The sequence below is a fragment of the Eumetopias jubatus genome, unplaced genomic scaffold, assembly GCF_037043125.1.
Source record: "Eumetopias jubatus isolate StellerSeaLion01/CBP00866 unplaced genomic scaffold, mEumJub1_p1.0 scaffold_9, whole genome shotgun sequence".
In the NCBI taxonomy this organism is placed as follows: domain Eukaryota; kingdom Metazoa; phylum Chordata; class Mammalia; order Carnivora; family Otariidae; genus Eumetopias; species Eumetopias jubatus.
The window spans coordinates 109,233,974-109,248,066 of NW_028274815.1; the positions used below are offsets into that span (position 1 = coordinate 109,233,974).

The 14,093-nt window shown below is 43.5% G+C and overlaps 1 pseudogene; it reads right to left on the minus strand.

Annotated features, from left to right (window-relative positions):
• Positions 1–267: 267 nt before the first annotated feature.
• On the minus strand, positions 268–701 carry LOC114216409 (cytochrome b-c1 complex subunit 9 pseudogene; annotated as a pseudogene).
• Positions 702–14,093: the final 13,392 nt, after the last annotated feature.

The following is a 14,093-nucleotide window of genomic DNA, read 5'->3' on the forward strand; positions in this document are numbered from 1 at the left end:
AAAAATAAAATAAAATAAAATAAAATGGCCAAGCACACGAACCTAAAATATGTAGCATTTTGATGAGCTTGTCAGGAATGACATGACTTGGCACATTTGCCAGGAGCCGGCTATCATCGTAAAATTTTAGATGCGTCCACGCTGCATTTTTGCATCCCAATGTAAAGAACTCTGCGAGATCACTAAAGCCATCCCTGATTCGCAGTCTTCTCTTCCCTGACTGTGCTGGTTCAGAAAAACATTCGTTATTATGGTGGCTTCTTTTTTTTTTTTTTTTCCAAGGACAATTTACATTTATTTGCTGATGACTCTGACTAAACATAGTTCAAACACAGCTGAAGTTAAAGAGTCTGTCAGGTGAAGCCGCTTCTTGCCAACAGCTAAAGGTGGTCGATGAAGAGTAATCTGAGCATCATCTTCGGGCTGAGGCCCTGGTTTTGGGCAAACAGCTGGTGGGTGGACCTGGTCCTTTCCACGTGGGTAGGGGTCTCCAAGGAACTACTCCTTATTCTCATACTTGTGCTTGATGTGTTTCCACAGCTTCCCCTGGTTGATGTGTTCGTAGATTGCGTCCGCGCCTTGATCGAAGGCGCGCTGGAAGAACAAGGCTCCCACGGCGATGGTGAGGGCGAAGGTGGAGGTCCTGCGGAACAGCAGCGAATACAACCTCGCAGTAAACGTTGGGGCAGCCATGTTTCTCCGCTATCTATGGTGGCTTCTTTATAACCTTTCCAAATGCTTCACATTCCTCATTTGTTCAAACCGGACAGTTCTCTGGTACAAGTCTGGCCAGACATCTTGTCTCCCTAACCACCCAGTGAGGTGTAGCAAACCCTGGTTTCCACCTCACATCCTGCCCTCATGGATGGGCAGCTGACACTTAGATACTGTGTATCTGGGATTCTTTCCAGAAACACGCTGCTGTGGTCCGTGTGTAGAAATCAGCACACAGCGGACAGTCAGCAACAAGGTGAGAGCTGGGGCAAGGCCACCTCAAAGGCCTGCATGCAAATCTAGGCTTTGCTTCTAGAAGTTGGGTGACTTGCTTCCTGTCCCACAACTGCTTCATGATTACTGGAATGCACTGCCCAGATTCCTTTTTGGGCCACAAGGATTTATTCTCCCAGCTGCTGGAAGTGTTGTCAGCTGACAGCCGAATCTCTCTCCAGGAATTGCCTTCTCCTAAAAAGAGCCGGCTCCCACAGGGCCCTGCTTCCTTCCTGGACATCCCACAAACAATATCTGGTTTTCCCAGGGGGTGAAGGTGGGGGTGGTATGAAGGCCCTGCCCCCTCATTGCCACTTACCTTACTCCAACTCAAGATCCCTCTGAAGGGTCATCCCAGCAACAGAGTCCCCTGTAGAGTTGGCTGAAGCCCTTGTTGAGATGTCTTTGCAGTCCAGCTTTTCCCTCTGCTCAACCCTATGTCTTTCCCTTCCCATCCAAGAGTGCTGCTCACAAGGATACACCCTCATAAATGGGTACATGAATATCCATCTCAGAATCTGCTTCTGGGATAAAAATCTGCAACAAACCTAAACTTCCTTTGAGAAGTTCCCTCTCTTACTTTTGCAGTGCAGGTTTGGAGTGATTTGCTCCATACTCAGCCTTGGGTTTAAGGCATTTGGAAAAGCCCATCTCTTCCTCCATTCCGAGGCCACACCAATGTCTGAATTAGGGCAATGAAACCGTGAGAAGAGGTCTGGTGAGGACTCCTGAAAACGAAGCTTTCCTAATTTTCCAGAAGGTCTACCAGAGGACATGTTCTCTGTCATTGGATGTGAACGAGGCAGCATGTGACCTTCAAAGTTGTTGACAGGCATCTAAAGATGATGAGAGACGCTTGCTGAGATTACGGCCAACATGGGAAAGTGGAGGTGAGAAATAATCGCAAGATTCAAACCACTGGCTCAAACCACATCTGCACCAGTCCCATCTGAACTCAGCCTACCTGTGCATTTCTCAATCTTTGAACCAATTCGTTCACTCTATTGTCTAAGTCAGTTTCAACTTCCCCAACTGTAAAATGGCACTGATGACTCTAGAACCTTCCTCATGTGGAGGTTTTGGAGAATAAATTATCAATGGACCCAGCACATCAGAAGTATCCCATGGGTGTTAGTGATTCCTGTGGATTTCAAAACCCATAGCTGATTTGCCTGATGGAAGCATGGGTTCCTCAAAGGTACAAAGGTCTTTACTGGACAACGTCTGGGCTTCCCTTCAACCTGTAGTTCAAAGCTTAATCCAGAACTAAGATTTTCAATTTTTACACAGTGGCATTTTTAAAACCTGAAATCTCATGTGGAAACCATAGATACATATATATGTGATAATCTCCAAAATGTGAGGGCACTTGCGGTGTGCCAGGCACCTTACTTTTAGGTCATGTGTGTGCACTTGTATTATGTATGAATTCACTGGCCCCTCCCAACAACCCTATTATTGTTGCTTGTACTTCCTGGAAAACTTCTTGAATGCATTCGCAATAGTACAGAGAATGGTGGAATTTGATGAGTATTACTATTTACTCTGAATAGTGGACACTGTGAATGCAGTTTTGGGGTCACAAGACTTTTTTTTAAAAGCAGGAAACAGAATATATGTAGCAGAAATAGCCTAAAGTAATAGCTACATGCCCGCACACACACACGCGCACACACACGCGCACACACACACAGACACTTATTTCAGAGCTTTAACTGGGTCTCTGTGGGGCTGAGAGCAGTTGTTGAGAAAAGTAGCAGCTCAGTCACGGACCTCTTTCGTATTCCAAACAGGCCTGAGAAATCAATCTGAAAGGGGGAAGGAGAAAGGAAGGCAGATTAAGGATAGGAAGGAATATAACCTTATACAGAAATGTGAAATTTTATATTCACTGGGGAGAGGAAATATGCCAATTATAGGGTATGTAGGAAAATACTTCATTTCCTCCTTTTGGGTTTAGACTAAGAATTTATGGAGACTGTGTGTGTTGGTGTGTGTTTGAACCTTCAGCTCCCTGATGGGCAATTAGGGAATAAAGTGTTTAATCTGCAACTACACTGGGAGGGAGATTTAGAGTTCAGGGTTAGGATTTAAGGACCCCTGTCCCTGCTGGACCCTTGGAAGGGACTTGGAATACCAATACCTTTAAGAACTATCCTGGGGGCGCCTGGGTGGCTCAGTTGGTTAAGCGACTGCCTTTGGCTCAGGTCATGATCCTGGAGTCCCGGGATCGAGTCCCGCATCGGGCTCCCTGCTCAGCGAGGAGCCTGCTTCTCCCTCTAATCCTCCCCCCCTCACGTACTCTCTCTCTCTCATTCTTGCTCTCTCAAATAAATAAATAAATCTTAAAAAAAAAAAAAAAGAACTATCCTGACACCCATGCCCCCAAGGTGTTGACCCAGACCAAATAAATCAGCTTCGGGGTGTATGGTGATTAACATAACATAATAAAAAAAAAGCCAGCCTCGGGGCCATGAACTGCTCAAGGAGGGACAAACTAAGTCAGGTTTGAATGAGCAGAAGAGCTAGAGAGACTTTCACAGAGTGGAAGATGAGTTGGTGGGGGCAGATTTCAGAACTGTGGGTGCCAACAAGAAGTCTCAGTGAACAACTGAACTGTTGGGAAAGTTTTCCCTTAAACTAGAGGAAAATTCTTACAAAGCCTCGTCTGAAACCACATCTCTCCTATCATATGTGATCTGAGTTTTCCTCAACAGTATGGTGAAATTTGACACCCCCTCATACCTTGTGAGCCATGGCAATCAGGGGCCACGGGACCTGGGGAGACCTGTACAAAAGTGTCCATCTCCATCCAAAGCAGAGAAAGGAGGGAAGGGCCCCTCAAGACCGGGGGTGAGTGGGGTCCATGATGGATGTCAGGAACCTTTTGTGTCCTACAAGAATGTGCGGGTCCTTAAGGGCCCACAAAACTGACTCTTGAGTTACAAGTAGGGTCAAATAAGCTTTTTTCCTTAGCAGAGAGTAATCACAATCCATTCCAAACATTTCTCTAAAGAATTGAAAATATTTGTTCAATATTTCCTGTGGTGGAAATGTGCGATCATGTTAGTGATCGATCAAAGAAGTTGTGGGGACTGTGCATTTCTTAAAGAGAGGAATTCAGTACCAGCGGACCTCGTATCACTCTCTGGGGAGGATTCCTTATGCGAGGGCCCCAGGTCCATGAAATACAGGCACATTTTCTGGTGGATGGTGCTGCACAGCAGGACGTCTGGGTAGCAAGAAAAGAGAGTGGCATGGGATGGGAACCCAAGAGCTCCAGCTTAGCCGCTAGCAACAAGGTAACCTCTGGCCCATCTCGTTGGCCTCTTAGAGCCTCAGATTTCTCTTCTTTAAAATGGGAGGTTGTAAATTCCACAATTAGAGATTCATTCTTTTGACCTCAAGTGTTTCCTCCTGCTAAAATACACATACCCCTATGAGTGTTGTGGGAAACCATAACCAGGTATTTATGCTAACGTGGATTTATTCAAGAACAGGCTTTGACGGACAAGAAGGGAGTATTGGAGGAGGTTGCTGAGTTGGAGAAAGAGAGCCAAAAGGGGAGGCCAGACAGGCCAGCAGACGGTTTTGATGAGAGCTAAGAGAAGAAAAATGAAGTTTGGATAGTGTCACCTTGTCAAAGTGGGAGGGAGGTAGACTGTCTACACATGTCACCACAGTAAGAGTTGGGTTTTACAAAATATTTGTTCCACTGTTAACCAGCTCTGGCTGTGCTGGTTAAAATCCCTAAGTGCCAAATCATCATCCTTCTGAGATTGCGGTGTGACTACCAGGTAGCTATCCTTCAGAGTGAGAGAATGAATTCCTTTCTTTCAGTTTCCCCTATAAATGTACGTTTGGTAATCATTTTCTAATGAAATCATTTATTGAGAGTGTAGGAAACTTCTCTGTTTTATCGACTCCCAATAAAAGATTAATCAATGATTTAAAAAAAAAAGGCGGCATCAGAGGAGGTAGATTTCCCTTCGGTTCCTGCGGCTCTGAAATATTTTGGTTGTGTGTCTTGCCTTGCATCCAGAAGGTGGAGGTATTTGAGAGAGACCCATCCCCACAGGAACCAATAAAGGAGAAGGAATGCACTGTGCTCAGGGCTGACCGATTTGGCTGACTCATTGAGAGCAGAAAATGCACTCTGTCAGTATTTGTTGAGCTGTAAAATAAATAAACAAATGCATAAATAAAAAGAAATTTAAAAAAGAGCTGTGTCTTGTGGCTTCTCATAATTTCTTCCAGAAGTTTAGCAGACACTGTGAAGTGGAGATGAAACTGTGATTTTCTACAGACAAGTTCAGCTGGTCAGCTCAGTGCAGGGCTCAGTATAAACAGCTCCCTTTAGAAGCAGCCAAGAAAATGGTCTTAACAAAGACAGCATGCTTGGATAGTTTAGGACAATCTCTTCATCCGATCGTCTGATCCTTACAGTTCACACAACAAAACAAAAATGCTCCTTTTGATATCACTGAAGATTTCTAATTGGGTCTTGGGGCACCTGGGTGGCTCTGTCAGTCAAGCATCTGACTCTTGATTTCAGCTCAGGTCATGATCTCAGCATCGTGGAATCGAGGCCCGCGTCAGGCTCCGTGCTCAGCACAGAGTCTGCTTGAGATTCTCTCTCTCCCTCTCCTTCCGCCCCTCCCCTCCCTGTGCTCACACTTGCGAGCTTGTGCTCTCTCTCTCTCAAATAAATAAATAAATCTTTAAGAAAAATCTTTTTTTAAAATTGGGTCCTGAATAATATGGGGACTGTAATAAAGTGGCAGGAGAAAATATAAAAGTGACCTTTTTGTCCTGAAATAAGCTTTCTTCCTCAAAGAAACAAATATGAACTGGGCATATTTCCTCCTCAGGGTTTCCTCAAGGACAGATGGATCTGGGACCTTTGACCTTTGTGTGTCTCATGGCTCATTCTCTATATGTAAAAAACTGTTTAGTTATCAGAAGAAGATTAGACAATACAGCCCTATTCTCTGCAAAATAGATTTCTTCCCAGGGAATTTTATCCATCCACTCACTTTTCTATGATTTATTTTGAAGCACTTGAAACATTTCTTGGCTCCTTGGGGAGATGATCTGAATCACTTAACAGAGTATAGGCTAGATTTTCCAAATCTGTAACTTGACAAAGGGGATTTATGGCTTTTACGAATGCTGGAAAGTAAGAGCTTCCATGGGTTAAATTCCACTGATAACTTGCTGGTGATTTGTATCCAACATTTAGTGATTTATTAACAAAACAGAAGAGGAGCTGTTTGAGGTATTAGAACAGAATTCAAATCCTGAGTCAGTCGTCGCCAAGTGAATGACAACTCCCAGTTGCGTAATTATTAGGAGACCTGATGTCAGCCCAGTGCAGGTAACACAAAGTTTTGCCCATAGACATCAAAGTGAGACGTTATGCTCTACAAAGGGTCTATTTCCTTAACGTCAATGTTTTCTACAAATGTAAGAATGTTTAAGTACCAGAAGTTCACCTGGAGTTTCACTCATGCTCTCATCCAGAAGAGTTTAAGCTGAGTTGAAACCTTCTTCTTGTACCCCATCTCACAAGACCTGGGTCTCAGAGGAGGAGAAAAGAGAACAGCAAACTCCAACAAGAAACACAGGAAATGAGATGTGTGAGAAAATTCTCCCAGTCTCTGCATGTTAAGCTGAATACAGCTGTGTCAGAGGGCCAAGACCACAGCAAAACAGGAACTGCTTAGCTAAACACTTTCCACTCAAGTGATCTCAAAAATGTCCTTATTTTTTGTTTCAGATCCTGATTCATGTTATCAGTGTTAGATACGGATTCTATTGGGTGTAAATGGCCACATCTAGCAGGATCCCCAGTTAGGACAGAAGTAGTTCATTGTTTATGTTGCCTTTGATTTGTTTCAAATCTAACAAGGTTCCAGGGCGCCTGGGTGGCTTAGTCTGCCTGTGGCTCAGGTCGTAATCCCCCGGTCCTGAGATCAAGCCCCCTCCTGCCCTTCCCCCCCCCACTCAGTGGGGAGTCAGCTTCTCCCTCTGTCCCTCCCCCCACTTGTGCTCTCTCTCTCCCAAATAAATAAATAAAATCTTAAAAAAAAAAAATCTAACAGAGTCCTTAAAAGTTTTCCCAATGTTGTCATTTGTGGAAAAACTGGCAGTATAACCATGGGAATAACTGTGATGATGGGGGTGTGGGGGATGGAGCTAAGAAGGAGAATAAGAGGAACAAAAAGGCTTATTTCATTTAGGATGGTTGGGGAGGCTTCTCTGAGAGGACAATAATTAAGCTAAGACCCAAAGGGAGAAAAGAAAGAGCCAGCATAAGAAATGTATGGGAAGAGCTTGCTGAAGAAGGAACAGCATGTGCAAAGGCCCTGAGGCTGGACAGGGCCAGTGTAATGAGCCCGAGGGAGAGTGGTATGAAATGAGCTTGGGGAGGTAGTTAGATACTATAGCAGCTTAGAGGGCCCAACAAGTTTATATTTAATTCTAAGTGTGGTAGAAATCTATTGAAGGATGTTAAATAGATCATGGTATAATCTGCTTTGTAAAATCAACCTATTTTCTGTGTAGAGAATGGGTTTGATAGGGCAAGGAAATTTGGGTGGTAAAGGAGGTGGAGAGGTTTGAAATGGGCTTTGGAGGTAAAATCAACAGCCCTTCTGATGAATTGGATACAGAGAGGGAACGAAAGGATGAATCAAGATATATTGAAGTTTTGGGCGCCTGGGTGGCTCATTCGTTAGGCGTCTGCCTTTGGCTCAGGTCATGATCCCAGGGTCCTGGGATCGAGTCCCACATCGGGCTCCCTGCTCGGCGGGGAGCCTGCTTCTCCCTCTCCCACTCCCCCTGCTTGTGTTCCCTCTCTCTGTGTCTCTCTCTGTCAAATAAATAAATAAAATCTTTAAATATATATATATATGTACATATATATATATATATATATATATGTATATATTGAAGTTTCTCACCGGGGAGACTAAAGCAGGGTGGTACCATTTACAAAACAGGTAAGACTTAGGGGTTGGGCAACAGGTTTGGGAGGTGAGGACCCAAGAGGTGCAGGAGACACATTGTGATATCTGTGAAATTCTCTAGTGGGAATATCAAGAAGGCAGTTGGATAAAGGAGTCTTGAGTTCCAGGAAGAGATCAAGGCTGGAGGTATTAAAATTGACATTGTTGGCATCCACATGGTATCAGAGCCATGAGATTGGATAGTTATGTGGAAAGACAAGAGAGAAAATTACCACATTTAGAGGTTGGATGGTGGAAAAAGAACTTGCATAGATGGCAAACAAGGAGAAATCAATCTCCCAGGGACCAGGAGGAGAGTACTTCCAGAAACGGGGGGTGGTCAACTGGGTCAGTGATGCTTAGAGCTCAGTGAATACAAAAACAGAAAAATATCCATCAGATTGGGCAACAAGGAGGTTGTTGTTAACCATGATGAAAGCAGGTTCAATGAAATGATGGGGGCAAAAGCCAGGCCAGAGGGAATAGGGGAGGGGAAGAGGTTGAGACAGCATGTGGAGGGCATTCTTCCAAGAAATTTGGCTCTGATGAAAGTAGTTAAAAAGATCTTTGCTTCCATACATGTTGTGCAAAAACAGAGCTCTAAGATTCTTTTCATATTAGTCTGGTTTTCCCTTCCTGTTTTGATTGCAAAGCCCTCTTTGCTTCAATTTTCAATTAGCACTAACTGGAAAATCACCTCCTTTCATCCCAGCACGAAACCTGGACATTATTGTCCTGTAAAGTAACTACTAATTACATTGGCAAAAGTAAACTTCCTGAAAGACTGTCCTTGCTGAATAAAGATATCATTTAGGCAGCCCTGATTTCTTGTTAGAAGCTGAAAATATTTATCTTCATAGAACCAAATAATTATTCAGGAGAAATAATCCCCTTTATAGTTTAGCCAAGAAATTGAAACTGACCTTTAAGGGCAGGGACAGCTTGTCTCCTATTGTTAGTGCAATAATAACTTTGGAAGAGGAGAAATTGCTCTGTCGTGCTCACTTCTATTTCACCTCTTTTCTTCACCAAGATGTGTCAGGGACTACCAGCCCTCAAGACTCTCTACCCCTTTCCCAGCTCCTGGACAAAAATTTTTGCTTGCATTTTCCTTAAAATCCTCCTGGCTTCAACATTACATACATCCTTTGGTCTTCTTTTCTTCTCTCAACTATCTTTTCCTTAGTTTAACTGAGTTCAGTTTCTAAGATGGCTCCCAATAATCCTGCCTCCTAATATTCATGCCCTCGTGTAGTCCCCTCTCTCACTGAAAAGGGCTGGTATCTGATGTAGGAAAAGACATTAGGTTTCGAAGCCAATGGCCAAGAAAGAATTCTTGAGACGTTTTTGGTGCAAAAACTTGGTTTTATTAAAGCACAAAGACAGGACCCGCGGGCAGAAAGAGCTGCACGTGGGGTTGTGAGGAGCAATTGATTATATACTACGTGGTTTCGGGGAGGTAAGGAGAAAGGGAGGTGTCCAAAAGGACTTTCATCTGCTAAAGAAGACCCTCAGGATACTGGAGGCCTTGTTATTATCAAGCTAAGTTTGTTTTTCCCTCTAGCAAAGCATTAATATTAAGGTAGTTAGAAGTCTCCTGCAAGAATGTCACACATAGCCCACCCAGGGGTCAGTGGGTTGTAGGGTGTCAGCACAAGTTGTCCGCAGCTTGCCTTCTGCTTCCTCATCAATGTCTGTGACCAATAAGATAGTACGGAAATGACAGAGGACAACTTCTGAGGCTAGGTCACAAAAAATATTATGGCCTCCACCTTGCTCTCTCTTGGACTGCTTACCCTGGGAAAAGGCAGCCACCAGGTCATGAGAACAGTAAAGCAATTCATTGAGAGGTCCTCATGGAGAGGATCTGAAGGTTCCTGTCTATAACCAGGGCTATGTGAGTGTGCCATCTTGGAGATGGATCTTCTAGCCCAAGTCAAGCCTTCAGATGACTACAGCCCCAGCCAACACCTTGCTCCAGCCTCCCGTAAGATTCTGGAGCTAGAATCACTCAGCTAAGCTGCTACTGAATCCCTGACCCATGGAAACTATCATACAAAGTGCTTATTGTTTTACAACACTAAATTTGGACATTATAGAACAATAGATAACAGTACATCACTGAGGGACGCCTGGGTGGCTCAGTTGTTAAGCATCTGCCTTCGGCTCAGGTCATGATCCCGGGGTCCTGGGATCGAGCCCCACATCGGGCTCCCTGCACAGTGGGGAGTCTGCTTCTCCCTCTCCCACTCCCCCCCTCATGCTCTCTCTCTTTCACTCTGTCTCTCTGAAATAAAATAAAATAATAAAAAAAATCTTAAAAAAATAAAATAAAAGTCAAAAAAAAAAACAGTACATCACTGAGATTGATATTGGGAACAGCTCTACGACTTTCCACAAGAGTTTACATATTCTAAAGAAGATTGTTTTAAACTCAAATCTGGAACTGATAAATTTCAGAAAACAGAAAAAATGCAGTGAAAGTTTCAAGGCAGGGATAAGGAGACGAGGTCATTTTTCTGTATATATGTGTGTTTTGGAAAGTAGGGGAGGTCAGAAGATGCTAATATACAGTTAAGTAGGTCCTATATAACCTGTCTTCGGATCAAACCTCTCCTAAGTCTTTACTTCTTGTCAGAGCTTCTTTAAACAAATATTCACTGAAGCAGACTATCATGTTAGATTAAAAATAGCCATTTCTGGGGGAACCCAGCTAGACCATAGACCACAAGGCAGGGAGGAAGCCCAAGCTAGCCATCTGGAGAGGTACTGGAAAAGAGAGAGATGGCTGGGCGCCTGGGTGGCTCAGTTGGTTAAGCGACTGCCTTCAGCTCAGGTCATGATCCTGGAGTCCCAGGATCAAGTCCCACATCGGGCTCCCTGCTCAGCAGGGAGTCTGCTTCTCCCTCTGACCCTCTTCCCTCTCGTGTTCTCTATCTCTCATTCTCTCTCTCTCAAATAAATAAATAAAATCTTAAAAAAAAAAAGAGAGAGAGAGAGAGAGAGGTGGCTGACCAGTCCCTAGCTGATCCAGCCATCCCAGCTGCGGTGCTGGACATGCAAGTAGAGAAGCCATCTCGGACATCTGGTCCAGTCAGTCTTTCAGCCAAATCCAGCTCCAGCTGCCATCTCACTGCAACTATGTAAGAAACCTGAGCAAGACACTCCCAGCTGAGCCCAGCCAGCCAACACAACAGAGAAAGATAATAAAATGGTTGTTTTAAGCCACTAAGTTGTGGAATGGTTTGTTCTGCAGCAAAATAATTGGAACAATGAAAGAAGGAATTGATCAGAGAACACTAGGTTGTGTTCATGCAGGTGATCATTAGTTTGCAATGGAACCATTGCCTGGTAGTGTGACTTTCTCCAGCTCAGCTTCTCAGATTCAGGAGGAGGGGAATAAATAGTAGGGCTGGGAAAGATTATTATTTTGCCACATGGCATGAAGAGACAGCAAACCAAGGGGTGATAAATGGGCATGTAATGAAACTGAATTTGATTTAAAAAGGAGGAAAGGAATCCAGAAAATGGAGATATGGCTCCCAAAGTTTTCTTGTCTAGGGCCAGTGTTGCCCCCAAAATTAAGCTGTTAAAAAAACCCCAAAGCTAATGGTTGCCCATTAGCATTTTCTCTTGTGAACTCTTGGCCACCTCATTTCATCCACACTTTTCTGTCTTCCACTCTAATAACTTAGGCACTGAGTTATTCCCAGCTATGACATGGTGACATTTCATAGGGCAATGGCCATCTTGCTCTTTTGAACATCCTGGTAGCCCCCTGCCTTATGCTTCAAACAGGCCTTCAGTGAAAGTTCACAGTGCTGCTAGTTAGTTTGTTTGTTTTTTTTAAGATTTTGTTTATTTATTTGACAGAGAGAGACACAGTGAGAGAAGGAACACAAGCAGGGGGAGTGGGAGAGGGAGAGGGAAAAGCAGGCTTCCCACCGACCAGGGATCCTGATGTGGGGCTCAATCCCAGGACCCTGGGACCATGACCTGAGCCGAAGGCAAACGCTTAACGACTGAACCACCCAGGTGTGCCTACTTATTTAGTTTTTAAGAAGAAACATCAACATCCTCTTATTGTTAACATTTTTCTTGATCATGAAGCAGAGTGCTGGAAGCTTATGGTACTGGCACCAAAACAGACACATAGATCAATGGAACAGAAATGGACCCTCAACTCTGTGGTCAACTAATCTTCAACAAAGCGGGAAAGAATATCCAATGGAAAAAGGACAGTCTCTTCAACAACTGGTGCTGGAAAAATTGGACAGCCACATATAGAAGAATGAAACTGGACCATTTCCTTACACCACACACAAAGATAAACTCAAAATGGACGAAAGACCTAAATGTGAGACAGGAATCCATCAAAATCCTAGAGGAGAACATAGGCAGCAGCCTCTATGACCTCAGCCGCAGCAACTTCTTCCTAGAAACATTGCCCAAGGCAAGGGAAGCAAGGGCAAAAAGGAACTAATCGGACTTCATCAAGATAAAAAGCTTCTGCACAATAAAGGAAACAGTCAACAAAACTAAAAGGCAACTGACAGAATAGGAGAAGATATTTGCAAATGACATATCAGATAAAGGGCTAGTATCCAAGATCTATAAAGAACTTATCAAACTCAACACCCAAAAAACAAAGAATCCAGTCAAGGAATGGGCAGAAGATATGAACAGACATTTCTCCAAAGAAGACATACAAATGGCCAACACACATGAAAAAATGCTCCACATCGCTCGGCATCAGGGAAATCCAAATCAAAACCACAATGAGATACCACCTCATACCAGTCAGAATGGCTACAATTAACAAGTCAGGAAACGACAGATGTTGGCAGGGATGTGGAGAAAAGGGAACCCTCCTACACTGTTGGTGGGAATGCAAGCTGGTGCAGCCACTCTGGAAAACTGTATGGAGGTTCCTCAAGATGTTAAAAATAGAGCTACCCTACAACCCAGCAATTGCACTACTAGGTATTTACCCCTAAAGATATAAATGTAATGATCCGAAGAGGCATATCACCCCAATGTTTATAGCAGTGATGTCCGCAATAGCCAAACTATGGAAAGAACCGAGATGTCCATTGAAAAATAAATGGATAAAGAAGATGTGGTATATATATACAATGGAATATTATGCAGCCATCGGAAAGGATGAATACCTACAATTTACATAGACGTGGATGGAACTGGAAGGTATTATGCTGAGCTAAATAAATCAATCAGAGAAACAATTATCATACAGTTTCACTCATATGTGGAATATAAGAAATGGCACAGAGGATCATAGGGGAAGGGAGAGAAAACAGAATGGAAAGAAATCAGAGAGGGAGACAAACCATGAGAGACTCTTAACTATAGGAAACAAACTGAGGGTTGCTGGAGGGGAGGTGGGGGGGAATGGGGTAATTGGGTGATGGGCATTAAGGAGGGCACATGATGTGATGAGCACTGGGTGTTATATGCAACTGATGAATTATTGAACTTGACATCTGAAACTAATGATGTACTATGTGCTGGCTAATTGAATTTAAAATAAATTTTAAAAAACCACTAGAAGGGAATGGGTGGCTCAGTCGGTGGGGCCTCTGACTCTTGATCTCAGGGTTGTGAGTTTGAACCCCATGTTGGGCATGGAGTCTACTTAAAACAAACAAACAAACAAAACACTGAAAACATACTTCCTCCCACTGTCTTTGGTCACTTTGATAACTTCTCTTGGTCAGGTCAAACTCCCCATTCTTGGGGTAGCTCTTGACTTTCGTGACATTTCCAACAGCAAATTCTTCAGACTCAGATATTAGGTATTGACCATTTAATAATGAAAATGCTTATTCTTCAGGGAGGTAGGATAAGGCAGGATGTTTGTTTTGGGTTTTTTTTTTTTTTCTTTCCAATATGAGTCTTTGGCAGGGCCTCTGGCAGGCAACAAAATGTTATTTGAGACATTAGAGAAAAGACTTAGGAACTGAGTGTTCCTAGGCTTATCAAGTGGATGGTTTGTACTAGACAGTCAAGAAAGAAGGATTTATTTTCAGAAAGGAAGTACATGCTATTAAGAGAGTTAATGGGACGAAAGTTTATTCT